This window comes from Aricia agestis, chromosome 7 (genome assembly GCF_905147365.1).
Source record: "Aricia agestis chromosome 7, ilAriAges1.1, whole genome shotgun sequence".
Taxonomy (NCBI): domain Eukaryota; kingdom Metazoa; phylum Arthropoda; class Insecta; order Lepidoptera; family Lycaenidae; genus Aricia; species Aricia agestis.
In genome coordinates this window covers 3,384,511-3,401,111 of record NC_056412.1, presented here as the reverse complement: position 1 = coordinate 3,401,111, position 16,601 = coordinate 3,384,511, and positions in this window count along the sequence as shown.

Genomic DNA, 16,601 nt, shown 5'->3' with positions numbered 1-16,601 from the left:
TGCTTCTGTGAAATTTCGAACCTGAAATATGTTTAAAAATTTTTCGAGGCTACCTAACGAGTTCCCGCTTTATTTTGATTTAATATAATATTATTTTTACTCTTTTACTATGCTATGTACACTACGAATAATCTATTAAATGTTGTAAAAGTATCCGTTGCATCAATGTATTGTTAAATAAAATATTTATTACTACAAAACTGTCGCTTACCTCGCGATGTTACTTACTTAGTTTTAGTTGCGCCATACTAGACTATTTTATTCTTGAGATTGTATGCTTTATTTAGACGAAAACACTAGTGTGTTAGAGCCTTTATTTTATTAAGTTTGTATAAGAGATCTGTGAGCAAGAATTGTTTAAAAATCCTTGACATTATCTTTAATTCTCAGAAAAGATCTTTTCCTTAATACACCTACGCCTGTTAACCTTCCCGTCAGAATATCGCGCTTTCCCTTTCATACATACGCAATACGAAAGACGAAGCGATCGTTAATATTTCATAAACGATTAACTTTGAGGCCTTGGTGAGATTGGGCTTTAGGTGATGGTGAATTTTTATACGAATATATTCTGGTGAAACGATGTCTTCCACGCGATAAATGTTTTCTTGAGCCTGATATATTTTATTCTAATATACTGATGATGTATAACATATTTACCATCACCCATATTTTATTCTTAGTTTTTAATATATACCAAAGTGTTATTTTTATTAACTAATGTTCTAATTTAGTTCTTCAGCTACGTAACAATTTTCTCGTAACGGGATATTCCAATGTCGCATTTATGATTATATTTTAATAATGTTATATTAACAATGTATTCCATGATATTTTACTAAATAATTGTCTTTATTTTGGTCTTTTAATTCACCCCCAAGGCCCCAGTTATTAGCTTATTAAATTATTTTTATGCTTTCTTAAGAAAATTTATGTTATGCACATAATTAGAGCAGGTTTTCGATGGAACTTTTATGGATTGAATTATCGTAAATAAATAAAGATGAGAATTAACGTAAGTAAAGATGTGTAAGGTCTAGCTTTATCATGGTGAAAAACAACACCCCTACTATTGATGAATTCCTGCCGATGAATTTATAAATAATACAATGGTATACTATAATTGCTAAGTAATTCGTGTTTCATAATTACAATAACTTTATCTCAAAAATGTTCGTTTCTCTGTAGTTTTTAAATACTGCTCTATCTTCTCAGTTTGCTCAAACGCTTAAATACTTCAAGCGTCTTCAATCGAGTAGCATGCAGTCTCTAATAGTCGGCTTGTTAAGGATTATGTTTGTTGTAGCAATTTGTGGCTGGTATTCTAGTGAGTGGTTATGTCGGTAAACTTGATTTACTTGCTCCTATAAAATAAATATTTGGTTGGTCACCGGTCACGTCTAATACTTACGCTTTGGTTTCCTAACGTCATATAGGGGCTGTTTCAGTTCAATGAATGGGTTTTACATAACTGCATCAGAAGTTTAGTGACTACGTGAAAAAGTTAAGAATTGTTGCAGAATCTCTATCACAGTAACATTGCCATTTTGTTTAACAAAACTGATCTATAGGGTGAGTTTGCTTTTGTCAATCGTCTCAGACCAAAGTTCAAGCACTCCTAGAATATAACGCGACTTTAGCTTGTCCGTCTATCTGTCTGTCTTTAACTTTTTATGTTTAAACGGCTGAACTACTTGTGTTGGTATGGAGATACTTTGAGTTCCGGGAAACAAAGTAGGTGAGTTTTACCTCGGTTTAATATTGAAAACTACGAATTTCGAGGCGACATCCAGTTGAATAATAATCTTTAAAAAAAATTTACCCGTGCTAAAAATGTTAGCCAATTCTCCCCTTTCTTGTCTTTTCTCTCACATTTTCAGCGGTATGGGGTATTCGTATGATAATTTTCATTTGCGTTCATCCCAGTTTACCGCGGTACCAGAATTACGCTCGAGGGAAATCGTGCAGACGTTATTCGAGACCTTTTTGTCTCTACGTGATAATAATATTATCGTCCTGACGTCATAATCTTGCCATCAACGGTAGACTCCTAATTGAATATTTTTTCTGTGAATAACAATTTATATGTTTTACCTCAATTTCACACTATTTCTTGCTACGGTAAGAGAAATAGAGTCTATCGTAGTAGAAAATGATGTTTTCGTAGTTATTATTGCAAATTGACTATAGATGGCTGGCGTTTATACTTCAAACAAATGAATATACAATTTCACTTTTGTTCCCAATATTAACTTTGATAAATTTTACTTTGATTCACTGCCATCTTAAAGGAAATTAACTTAAAAAAAATACTGTAGTTGTACTATAGTAATAATAACTCCCACAGCGGTTTCGGTGACGGTGGCCGGTTTCATTCAGACCAGGTGGGTTACGCAGGAGTAGTTTTATAGTGTGTGCGCGCAGTACACAAGAGCAGTCTCTATTCCTTTACTCGCATAACCCAGTGGGACGGTAGACCGACATATTGACTGGCGAGAGATCAGGCGCAGAACCGACTTTTTACATGCCCATCCGACGCATGGATCATCTTACTTGTCAGACAATCAGGTGATCAACCTGCAATGTCCTAACCAAACTTGGAAATAACACGTTTCCAACGCAGGAATCGAACCCACGACCTCCGAGTCAAGAGCCACGCTCTAAACCACTAGACCAGTGTGTTATATTGTAGTTGTAGTAACTAAGCAATAAAAACACTCTGTAAGTATAATCGTCATGAAACTGACCCTAGGAGTTCGCACAATCTCATTACGTTTTCAGTAAGGTGATAAATTTTTGCCGCCAAGTTTCCGAACTCCTTAAAACTGCCAGAGTAATTTCTCAGGTGGTAACTACTTCAAGGAAGTGTAAAGTTGCCGCCTGTGAGAATGAGCGCACACTAGCTGCAAAAACGTTGGCACTAAAATTAATTAAATAGAATTGTTAGAAATTAAGTAAATATGGTGGGAACAGTGCAAGAAAAGTGTGTTTCATTAATGTTGAACATGAATTTCCACCAAGAACCTACAGTACAATATATTACATAATATTATACAACATTAAATAATCAATCACAATTAAGATGAATGTAGCGATACCTCCGAGTTCCGACCTTAAAGACGACGAGAGCGTGCCAAAAAAAATCTCAAATGTTACATAATTATACTTTAATCGAATTATTGAAATATCGGTGTATAAACATATTATATATATTTTTTTTTTATTATAAAATTGGGGCCGTCTATGGACTGTTCGTCCATATCCTTTTTTTGTTATTTTATTATTTACATTTTTCGCACCAAGGATAATTGAATTAATATTATAAATTTTAATTAATTGTAGTCCATCACGCCATGGACATTTTTTTATTTTTTTTATATAATATATATATGTATGTGTATATATATATATAAAATGTCACTAATAATTATTATTCAAATTTTGAAATATCATAAACTTAAAATACATATATTATAAATATAATATCTATCCTATGAAGAATATATATATATATATATATATATATATATATATATATATATATATATATATATATATATATATATATATATATATATATATATATATATATGTATATATATATACTTCATAGGATATATATTATATTTATAATATATGTATTTTAAGTTTATGATATTTCAAAATTTTAATAATAATTATTGGTGACATTTTTATTCAAATTAAACAATAGCTTTTCGTTATCAATTAAGTAAAACTAATTAACTTACCAGGTATATAGGTAGAACCTCTCAGAGTAAGAATCTTAACTAATATAATAAATGCGAAAGTGTGTCTGTCTGTATACCTCTCACGTCTAAACCGCTAAACCCTGTTTTTTGATATTCGATATGAGGATACTTTGAGTCTCGGGCACTCCTGGGAAAGGACATAGAATACTTTTTATCCCGTATTCGTTTACCGCGTTACAAACAAATTTGCAGGCGTCATCTAGTATCATAATATTATATTATAATATTATCAATATGTCTGTAGTGTTCGCATACCTTTACAACATCCAGTTGGCTAACTTTAAGTTATTATTTGTACTTAGCGCAAGTAACGTACAATAGAACTACTAATTTTAAAACTTCTATGTTTACCGTCTTATGTTCGAGTGGAATATATTTTTATGCTTGTATAATTTGCTGCACTCTTGAAACCACTTCTGATTGTGTTTATATTTATAAATTACTTAAAGTATATATTCTACAATAGCAAAGGTATTTTTATTTTAAAACCCACTACGTCTGGCCTACGTTTTACTTAAGCCAAATTATACCAAAATTCGTTCAGTAGCTTTGCACAAAAGGGTCACAAATATTTATCTATCCAGTCATTTATGCAAAATCACATTGATTAAATAGGAATATATTGTATGATGGTTCATAATATTGACTGTAGTATATTATTATAAAAGTATGTCGGCCTTATTCAGGCATAATAATTCGAGAAAAGGTAGGTAATGCCCTTGCGCTTCGCTTGGCTCGTCTCGGCGGGCGCACTACCGTGCTCCCAGATCATTTCCATTTTATCTACCATAGTACAAACTACAATAGTTCGAGGACCCTCTATAATAGTCCGTAGTATCCAGTAGACCCTCTACAATAGTTCGTTGACCCTCTACCATAGTTCGTAGACCCTCTACAATAGTTCGTAGACCGTCTACAAAAGTTCGTAGACCCTCTACAATAGTTTGTAGGCAGTCTAAAATAGTTCGTAGGTACTCTGCAATAGTTCGTAGACCCTCTGAAATAGTTCGTAGACCCTCTGCAATAGTTCGTACACACTCTGCAATAGTTCGTAGACCCTCTACAATAGTTCGTAAACCGTCTACAAAAGTTCGTAGACCCTCTGCAATAGTTTGTAGGCAGTCTGAAATAGTTCGTGGACACTCTGCAATAGATCGTAGACACTCTGCAATAGTTCTTAGACACTCTGCAATAGTTCGTAGATACTCTACAATAGTTCTTAGATACTGTACAATAGTTCGTAGACCCCCTACAATAGTTCGTAGACACTCTGCAATAGTTCGTAGACCCTCTACAATAGTTCGTAAAAATGTAAATCTACGCTATTATAATTAAGAGGTAAGTTTGTTTTTTTGTTAGTATGAGGTAATCTCTGAAACTGCTGGTCCGATTGCAAAATTTTTAACATTGATAGAAAGCTGGTGTGTTCATGAGTGACAGGTTATATTTTGTGTATAAAAAGTAATTTTCATATTTTTCATTTTTTCCATTTTTTCGACATTATGACTATGAAAAAATCGCTACTTTCTCGCCTTACATACATGACTAGAGAGGCTAAAGTACGCCGGATGGAATGGTCTCCCTATGAAAATATAGGTACGTCTTGCAAGGCAAAGAGAACGCACATCGCAAATGGGTGTAAAAGAAACTAGTGCCGAACGCTCGCAGCGACTTTCTAGCTCCTAAACGCAAGAAACTCACAAACAGGGAAGTAGTATCGGCGCCATCCGAAACGCCAATTACAGCACAAGAAATATTATAGTTAAATTTTTTTGGTATCAGTTTAAAACGCCTGGCGCCGTATAAAACTGAATGTTTGACATGATTTAGATTAGGACGCACAAAATGATTTTTTGTGCCTGAAATTATGTCGTTCTCAGAATTCCATGCGGGCGAAGTTGCGGGCAAAAGCTAGTTGTGAATATTTTTGTAATTACATTGTAATATTACTGTTTAACAATGTAGTTAAATGTTGCTTCTTTACATTGTACCTTTCAAACAAATACTTATCTATTTCTATCTTAATTCCTGCCTTGACCTAACTGATTGGTATTGATAAAGAAACAAAGTTGCTATTTTTTTTTATGAAATAAGGGGGCAAAGTAGCAAACGGGTCACCTGATGGAAAGCAACTTCCATCGCCCATAAACACTCGCAGCATCAGAAGAGCTGCAGGTGCGTTGCCGGCCTTTTAAGAGGGAACAGGGTAATCGGGGAGGGTAGGGATGGGAAGGGAAGGGAAGGAAATAGGGGAGGGTAGGGAAGGGAATAGGGTAGTGCATTGGGTTTCCGGTAAACTCACTTACTCGGCGAAGCACAGCGCAAGCGCTGTTTCACGCCGGTTTTCTGTGAGAACGTGGTATTTCTTCGGTTGAACCGGCCCATTCGTGCCGAAGCATGGCTCTCCCACGTATAAAATATGCTATGCGGGAACCGTAAATTTTTTTGGGATATAAACTTCGTATGTAATTTTCTCTCGACTCCAACCAGTAGATAAAGCGTGAAGAGGTAGACGGACAAATCAAAGATAAAAAGACAGTCACACTTTCGAATTATAAATATTAGTACCCTATGTCAAGTTTTTGAAAGTAACCTGAAGAAAGTTAATTAGTTTAGACGAGTAACAATATCATTAGTGGTCTCGTCCACGTCGCGAGAACTCAACCTCAGTCATCGAAAATTATGTCATACGTAACGTAACATAATAATTTTTGAGAATTGAGGTTGGGTTGAGTGGAGGTAACCTCAAGAAAACGACTAGAGCTAACTCCATACAGCGCGGTGCGTCAGCCGTTGCGTTGTTTTACAAATGATCAAGGTGTTCACACGGTGCGCTACTAGCTAGTATACTTCAACATAAAATAATTTACTACCAGTAAAATTGATACATGTCGGACCTACGATATTTATTCGGGTTATACGAGTATCTACGAATAATAAAAATGGGTTTGATTTGACATAACGCAATCGTATTACGAAGGTCCGCCGTCTGTCTATGTATCAATCTCTCAGATAGTACTTGAAATGTACCTGTTTCTTGTAAAAGTATGTCATGTAGAAGTATTTTGATTTCGGTCGCCGCTCTTGTCATCGCTCCAGCGCACAAAGCAGGCGCGAATGGCAAAAAAATAGACCGAATTGCCAACAAGAAAAGCCGACTGAAATCGTAAATAATAATTATATTAATTTATGTTTTGGGCGGGACACGTAAGCCGCATGCATCCCGACTGCTGCACTGAGCAAAGATCTCAACAGAGTGTGCACCGGAGGATGGACGCCGCCGCCGTGGTCAGCCTAGAAAAAGATGGCGTGATGAGCTGGAAGCATACCAATCAGGCTGGCCAGCGGTGGCGCAGGAGCGAGCAATTGTGCTCGGAATGGAAGAGCTTGGGGGAGGCCTTTGCCCAGCAGTGAGACCGGAGACGGCATAGGTAAGAAAATAAAGAAAAAAGTATACCGGAGGAAATTGATGTCTAGGCAGTTGACAGACCAACGTCATTTGGTCGGATCATGTCAATTCAATGTTAATTGTGATCTGTCGGCTGGGTTTGACGTAACGCGACCAAACTACGTACACACTACACAATGTACGTCCCCCATCTGCCTAGGAATCAACTTCTTTGAAAATACTATATTACATGTACCGTTATTAATTACATTTAACTAACAAACAGAAAGCTATACCTCTGTAAAAGCTATCCTGTCACGGGTTATGAAATAGTGAAACACATTAATAAACTTGTACATTCTTATAAACAGCAAAATAGAATACTGAAAAATAAAATAAACTTTAAATATATCGAAATCTCAAAAGTCAGTAACGATATAGAAAATTTATATTTAAAATACCACGTAGTTTCACCCCTTATGTACGTCACTGAGGGCATCAGACATTGTCTTGTAAATGCTGTGTAAATTCGTAACAGTCGTAGGGTCCGCTGACATCTCTAACTTTGATTTTGATAACACTTTCAACATCTTGAGTCTGCGATATAAAGAGTAGTACACAAAAGAAAAAACGACAAAAAACCACATCGACACATGTGTTGGTATATGTTTCAAGACCGCCCAAGTGTCGATTAAACATCATTAAGTGTGCTATTTGGTGAAGGATTCTGTTTAACCCCGTGCAGATTATTAAAAATAGCATTTGCAAATCAATTGAGTGAAGAGAGCTCCCCATGTTCAGATACGAATCTACTGATTTAAGGACGTCACGAAAATAGTAGATCGAATATTTTTTCGGTGTAAAGATAAGCGCCAATAATATGACTGAAAATTCTATTATTTCCATTCCACGAATAACTTTACTTACGGGGCTGCGAATGAAAATGTAAATGTTAAACACTAACAGTAATGTGAAGGAATATAATTTTAAGCTATATTTTTTACTCCTTAGCATGGAGTGACCAAAACCAAAATCTAAGCCGAATAATATATGTATGATATAGTAAATATACTTAGAACACCCGTCTTTGTCATTATGAATCATTTTTAATGTGTGACCTCTAGAAGCTTTCGACAAATGTGGTATACTGCACGCGAGTTGCTGACATTTTTAATTTATATATCAGGAAATAACACTAACCATATCAGATTGAAATACATACATTGATTAACCAAACATTCGACTACAAAGTACCGCAACAGTAAAGACCCCCATATACGTCGGGCTCAGGATCGACCCGCAGGTCAGATACGTATCAGTAATCGCCCTGCTAGTCGGACTGATCGCAGACCAACCTGAGGGCCTAGACAAGCGGCAAGCGATTATCGTAAACGCCAACGCCAACGCCACAAAATGTATGGGATTTGACATTAGTATTCGCTAGCGAAGCGGCGACTTATGTCAAATCGCATACATTTTGTTAGCGTTTACAATAATTGCTTGCCACTTGTCTACTAGGGCTGACCGGACTCGTATTGTGCATTCCCGAGTGTATGTGCACAAGTCCAGTCAAATCGGCCTGCAAAAATCTGACTGGTTCGATCAGCATCCCCGTAAAACGGGGCCTATATGTACTGGTAGTTTGTAACATTACATACGTAAATACGAGGTTGTAGCGACTTTGTAAGCGAGATCTTACGAGGCTTAGTGGATTTAGACTTGCTTTGCACAGGAGTTTGCAGGTTCGATCCCAGGTGGGGTGCGCCAATGAAATAATAACATCTCCGTTCCTACTCTTTATTGCAGTAATTCATAAAGTCGGGAGTTTGTTTAATTCATCAATACAATACGCACATCTACATAACTTACAAAACATAGATAACTCTCTGTCGCTCAGGCGAGATTCGAACCTGCGATCTCGATCTTAAAACACATAGCGCGGCGCGACTACTAACATAAAAGTCATCAATTATCGCCTCCGTGGTCCAGTGGTTCAGAGCGTGGCTCTTGACTCCAAAGTCTTGGGTTCGATTACCGCGTTGAATCAAACAATTACTCTTTGGATACGGAACTTTAAAATACTTATTTTTAAACCCAAGTTAACAAGTAACTTTAAAACTTTCACTTGAGATACTTATTACTCGTGTAAAGTCATACTCTTGTCTTCGGGGACGCGTGGCCGGAACAAGTTTGAATTTATTATTTGTCCCGGCCAAGTTCCGTAAGATAAAACTTAATAACAGGTCGCCTCCCTGCAGAGCGATGAGGTACCGGCTTTTGTGGCTAAACAGCTGCATAAGCTGCCGCCCGTCACGCTGGACTACGTCGACGTCGTCAGCCTACTGAAGGACATCAGGTTCCTGAAGGAAGAGCTGGCTGGAGTTCGGAGTAGATTACAAGCGTCGGAATCTATCATCAGTGACCTACGTAGTGAATTATCACAATTGAAAAGTAACAATTCATTATGTATACGTCATGCCGCATACGTCACCCGTCGCCGAGGCGCACAGGCGATCACGCCCGTCAGCAATATTGGACGGGTCAACGAACACCGCCGCTGCCGCCCCCGCCCGCGCTCCCCTCCCGGTTGTGCTGATGCCGAGTCCACAGGCGACTCAGCAAAACTACGCGACTGTTGCTGGTCGCCCCGCACCTCCCCCGCGGGCGAACAAAAATGGGGAGTATGAGAGGCGTAAGGCTTCGGAGAGCCGTAAGTCTACAGAGAGCCGCAAGTCTACGGAGAGCCGCAAGTCTACGAAGAGCCGCAAGGCGAAGTCGACCTGGCAAGGACGAGAGCAGGGGGTGCGATGAGGAGGGCTTCATACTGGTGGAGAGGAGGAAGAAGAAGCTAGCCGTCCGCAACCATCGCGGCACCGCGCCCTATATACCTGAGCTGCGTCTGCGGAGCGAGGTCCCCGCGACGCCCCTGTACATATCTCGCCTGCACTGGTCCATGCAGTAGCCTGATAGAAATAAATAAATAAAAAAAATATAACGCATTTCCAAAAAGTGAATTTATAGTTTCTAAAATAATTTGTTTATAGAATGTGACTTGTAAGGTAGTTTTATTTTTTTGAAGGAAGCATTTCCTAAAGATTTTTAAAGTCTTAATTTTAAAACAGCCGGAGAATTATTATTTAGGTTTCGCGCAAACAATACGAACAATGAATTTGTAAAAAGCACAACAGTCAGAACAAACTAGTAGGCCAAATTATACGTATTAGAAGAGTGTTCTCGAGATTTATATACGTTTGATGTAGTAAGGCGGCTCGCGCCGTAACTGCGTTGCTCACCCGTTCATGGTTACATGCTTACAGCGGTACCTATGCCGATTTATCAGTTTGTTTAAAGTCTGTATACTGGTTCGTTATTCCTTACAATAGTAATATTATAAATGCGAAAGTGTGTCTGTCTATCTGCCTGATACCACTTTACACTCAAACGGCTGAACCGATTTAGTTGAAGTTAGTTTTTAGAATAGAATAAAATAGAAAATACTTTATTTGTACAACTTAAAACTAAACTTAAACTTAAAAAACACAATAAAGGAAAACTATGTACAAATAGGCGGTCTTACTGCTAACAGCAGTTTCTGCAAGACAACCTTTTTTGTTGCGGAATACGAATTTTGATCAATTGCAGTTGCAGTTTATCGGTATCACAAACGGGCAAGCGAATTGAGAATACACCGCAATATAACCAAAATGTGAATGCAGAATGGATCTAACAGTGCTACATCTTTTAGAAGAATGTCAATCTCACGTTGATCTTAAATTAGCTTGTAATTTAATAAATAACATAAAGGATTGCTTATGTGACAAAGAATACAAACAGACCATTAATTTTGTTAAGTATTTAAATATGTATGATAGTATATATAAATGTAATCATTATTGTAGTCGCTAATGACCTTGGCTGTTAAAAGGCGACTTAAAATAAATAAAAAAAAGCAAAACATCGAAAATGAATAAAATATTGTTTCATCTGCGTTACGCGGCCGCTGGGGACGGGCAAGTTTTGCGCAATTCCGTCGTAATCTCACAAAGTGGGAAGTTTATTAACTCATTACACGTAGGTTTCGTTTTGTTGTGTCGAGCCGCGCCATCTGCTGTATAAACTTGTTGTCAAATTTTTTCGAGTCAACAGCTGCTGAAATATTAATTATCCTAATATAAAATACGAGGCCACCATTTGCTCATTTTAAAAGCGACGAGCATCAATAAATAATCTTTAGACACTTTAACACTGGAAGATGCTTACATGAAGTAGATTTAAACCCAAATTGCTAGCACTGAGCGGGCTGATAATAATAGCCACGATCATGTCATCTTAAAAAAAAACACATTGTAATCGTTCCACTCAATTAGAATCTATAACGGACAGACATTAAATCTATGAGGCCTTCGCCGCTATTTCAGCTGCTTTTACAAATGCTACATTTCATTTATTATATTAGCGGACCCTAAAATAATAAATGAAATATAAATATGTAAAAAACATAATAATATTATGTGATCGTTTGTTGTTAACTCCCGATTTAACCAACGTTTGTTAGTGTTAACAGCTTGTTAAAATGTTTCATTCATAATATTATGCAAAACGAAAGAGGTAGGTAACGTAATACTGATTATTCGAGCATTACCTGAAATTGAGTCATACTGTATAATTTCACGATAGCATTCGTGCACAGGTGTACAGCAGTATTGATATCCAATTTACAAAAGCTATACCGTAAACACTCGTTATATGACTACATGTTCATGTATTTTTATGTGTTTAATAAATTTTGCACCTCACTAAGGTTAGGTCACATAAAAAGGTCCTAACTTAGTAATATATGGGCTCATTTCACCTTCGCAATAAAATAGCTCCATGTAGATGTTCTTTTGCTTATAAATGTCTCCACTTTACAGTACTTATAAATCACGCTGTAAGCTGTACGACGCTGTAGAAACTAAAATAACTGAGGAATAAAACGATATGATTTGTGACCGACTTTGTAACGATTAGCTTTCGTTATATTTCGTAGACTTTATTTTTATATTAAAATAAAATTTTGTTTAAATAAAAAATAAAAAAAATAATGAAGTACAGCTATGAGTAACCACTCTGAGATGTGTTGGACAAATTACTAAGATGAAAACGACAGGCAATTCAAGACTCAATTCAAAAATACGTTATCTAATGTAAAAAAGTAAGTCGGGTATTCCTTCCTGACGATATAACTCCAGAACGCACGAACCGATTTCTACGGTTTTGCATTCGTTGGAAAGGTCTCGGGCTCCGTGAGGTCTATAGAAAAAAATCAGAAAAAACTTCAAGACAAAAGCAGGAAAACAGGGATAATCATAATCATCATCGCCCGCGTAAATTAGGAATTTAACAGAAACCGTACATTTTCCCATAAAAAATATTTCCCCCGTTTTTCCCACATTTTCCTGAGTTTCTTCGGTCGTATTAGTCTTAGCGTGATAATATAATATAGCCTATAGTCTTACTCGATAAATGATCTATCTAACACTGAGATAAGTTTTTAAATCGGACCTGTAGATCCTGAGATTGACGCGTTCAAGCAAACATACTCTTCAGGTTTATAATATTAGGTAGGTATAGATTTTTTTAAATTATCGCTTGACAAACTCGAGTCTCGATCTAAAAGACTATAAAATGGTATAATATGGTGGTGATGATGATGATGATGATGATGAATGTAATTTGCATAGTAGCATATGCTTTCTGTTCTTAAAACAACGCCGAAACTCCCAAACTTGTATCTATAAAGAATCAGGAGTTCTCTCAGCACCTTCCGAACCACGGTATACCAGGTATATCTCGGTGCAAAATCTTACTTGTTGGTAGCATATGCTTAGAATACTTCTCACGAAACCGAAGTCACCACATGTTTCCCTATAAGTTTTGAGGAGTTCCCTCGATTACTTATGGATCCTTCATCAGATCACCACTTTTGTGAATATAATACCAAATTGGGATGATACCCTATATACCAAAAGAAAAATTTTGAAAATCGGTTAACAAACGGCGGAGTAATCGTTGAATATAAGAAAACGAACATAACACCTCCCCCATTTTGAAAGTCGGTTAAAATTGTAGCCTATGTGTTATTCTGATGTATAAGCTATATTATTGTACAGTTTCATTAAAATCCGTTCAGTAGTTTTTGCGTGAAAGAGTAACAAACATCCATACATCCACACATCCATACATCCAAACAAACTTTCGCCTTTATAATATTAGTAGGATTACTACCCGTGGCCCGCATTGGTCGGTACCGCCGCAAAAGCTACGTCTCGCACTTTTTAAGTATGTAATATCTTCTAAAATATTCAGTTAAATTATATGCTGCAGGCAAGGGCCTTATATAGATTTATATTTAAAGTGTTAAATTGAATAAGGATGAATGCCGAATTGGTTAAAATCGCTTCGAAAATTAATCATTATTTGTCGTTAAAAGTAAATGACAAAAAAACTGTTATTGTGGGATATCCATAAGAGATAGACATATACCATCGCGTAGATTTCTGTAGACCTTTTCATTGTGTACAATAGTTGGTACATTATTTTGATAAATTTCGTAGGTTTCAGCCTGCGTTTGCTATGTAAGCGGAAAAAAATGTAATTATTTACGACATCACATTAGAAACCCCAACAATAACAGTATGTCTCCACTATTTAATGCATGTTATTATATACTAGCTGTTGCCGGCGACTTCGTCCGCGTCAGCAAACTGTGATAAAAAAAGAAAACCAAAAAGAGAAAAATTTTCCCCTTCTTTACCCAAATAGTAAAAATGGGATCTTGTTAAGTAGTTGATCTAATAACTTTCATGAACCTAAAGTTGTAGATAAAAACGCCAATACTGTATAAAAATCTTAAGGATAACGAATAAGAGTAAAATTATTATTTTTAAACAAAAATTGAAACCACTTCCAAGGTAAAGACAATAGTAATTTTCTTAAATGAACTAAAAGTATTAATTAATAATTCATATTCTGTACTCAGTATTTCTCAATCGTTCTCAATCTTTATAATTTGAAGTCGGTACCAGTCATATAAGTTGCAGTTATATTTTGTCATAGAACTGGCGATTAGGTTAGCTGGTAGTTGGTACCGACTTCAAAATAATGAAGAATGAGAACAATAATACTGAGTACAGAATATGAATTATTTAATACTTTTTAGTTCATTTAATCTAGATCTACAAAAAAAGCGGTAAATTGCACATAGAAATTGCGCTAAAGTTAGCTGCTACGGAGTAAAAAATTATGAAGATTCAATACAGAAATAGTTGACGCGTCTATGTGTGTCCCAAAAAATATCCAGGAGTTCCCTCCATATCTCACGAATTTCAGTATCAGATCACCACTTTCGTAAGCATTGTACCAAATTCGGGTTATTGTACCTCTATAAAGTACACTAAACACTAAAAAGCAACAAAAGAGTTTTGAAAATCAGTCAATAAACGGTGGAACAATACTCGTAATACAATCAAAGGCAAGATTTTTGATAATAATATGATGATTCATGGCATAATTATAGTGATGATGATGATTAGTATTATTGACACATTGACATAATAATATTATGCTTTTAGTTGTTGAAACAACGCTAAAATTGCCGAACATTTATCTTAAGGATTCAAGAGTTCTGTACAGCACCTTCGGAACCAGGGTGTTTTTCGGCGCAAATTCTTATTTTTTGGTAGTTTAAGCTTAAAATCCTTCATAAAAACGTAAAATCACTATATGTTTCCATATAAATTTTAAGGAGTCCTGTCGATTTCTCATGGATTGCATCATCAGATCACGACTTTTGTGATCATGTTACCAAATTCGGGCTGCATCTCATACAACAACAAAAGAATTTTGGAAATCGGTTTACAAACGACGGAGTTGTCCGCGAACCAATATAAAAAAAGTGAAATATATCCTCCTCCTTTTCGGAAGTCGGTTAAAAAGTAGTCTAAGTTATGCCTTACTACATCAGCTAAGTGCCAAAAAAAGTCTCGTCAAAATCGCTCCAGCCATTTCAGAGATTAGCCGGAACAAACAGACAGACAGACAGACATACAGACAAAAATTGTAAAAAATGTTGTTTTGGTGTCTGTACCCTATAAACATTTATATGCATGTAGTAAAAAACGGTTCTTTCAATATTACAAACAGACACTCCAATTTTATTTATATGTATAGATTATGTACGGTAGTGATTTTACAGTCGGGGAAATGTACGTTTTGCAGTAGGTTTTATTATAACTACGGAACCTGATGTACAGTCAGGAAAAAATATTTTGAATGAGTCTTTTGCCAATTGTACAGTTTAATTATTTAAACCGCGATAACCTCAGGAACTGCTTTTTCGAATTGAAAATGCTTTTTGTGTTGAATAGTTCATTTTACATTTAATATGGAAGTTATAATAATAATAAATCATTTATTTCAGACTAAGTCCATAATTTGTTAGTAATTACAATATTTAAAAACTATGTTAGTAGACATAATAATAATAAAACCCAATCAATTTAAATATCTTTTTGACCTGTTTGCGGCACTAGGTATATGCACATGTATATGTATCCAATGGCGCACGATGGGACAGTCAATGGGATATAAATCACACTATGACCAATAGCAGGAGCGTATAATCAGTGGAAAATGACGAAAAAATGGGGAAACTTATCCAGTTTTGTTATTATATGTTGAAGCGGACAAAATTGCGGGTACCAGCTAGTATTCTGTAAAATTACACAGTTGCGTAAAGGTAAAAAAATGTCAAGATAAGAGACATATAATGCAGGAGTCATAATATCCATTCATGCTATATAGCTGAATCTTTGAGTCCCAAAAAGATAGTTTACACAAAATGTACAGTTACCCCGCGATAAAGAAGCCGAGCGATCGAAGTTCTGAAAAACAAGTATTGGAATAAACTTAATCCCATTTGTATATTATAAATATTATCTGTGCAAAGCGGAATAAAGGAGCATTTCTCTACAAGAGAAATCTATGGATTTCCTTTATTGTTTCATAATATATATAGGGGGCTCTCATCGGAGGCTGATCGAATATCCGTTGTGGAATCAACTGGAATGATTCCAATAAGGATCGCGTTAGAGATTTCTTGTATAGAAAAAGCTGCAGGAATTTAGATTAAAAATCGGGGGTTGCTATACAATTTATACCCCGAATTAGTTTGTGAATTACTAAGGGATTCACCGAACATTTTGGGGTTGCTATTGTTTGCACTCGAATGTTCTCTATAACGTTTATTTTGGATGCCGTATATTGCATAAGTTTGTTATAATTTAACTTCAATAAAATATATAATTTAATTTTATATAAAGAGTTATGAGCGGCAAGCGTGCAAACTTATTTGTGAAAATTGAACTGTCTAGCTATAACTAGAAGCTGTTACTTGAGATACA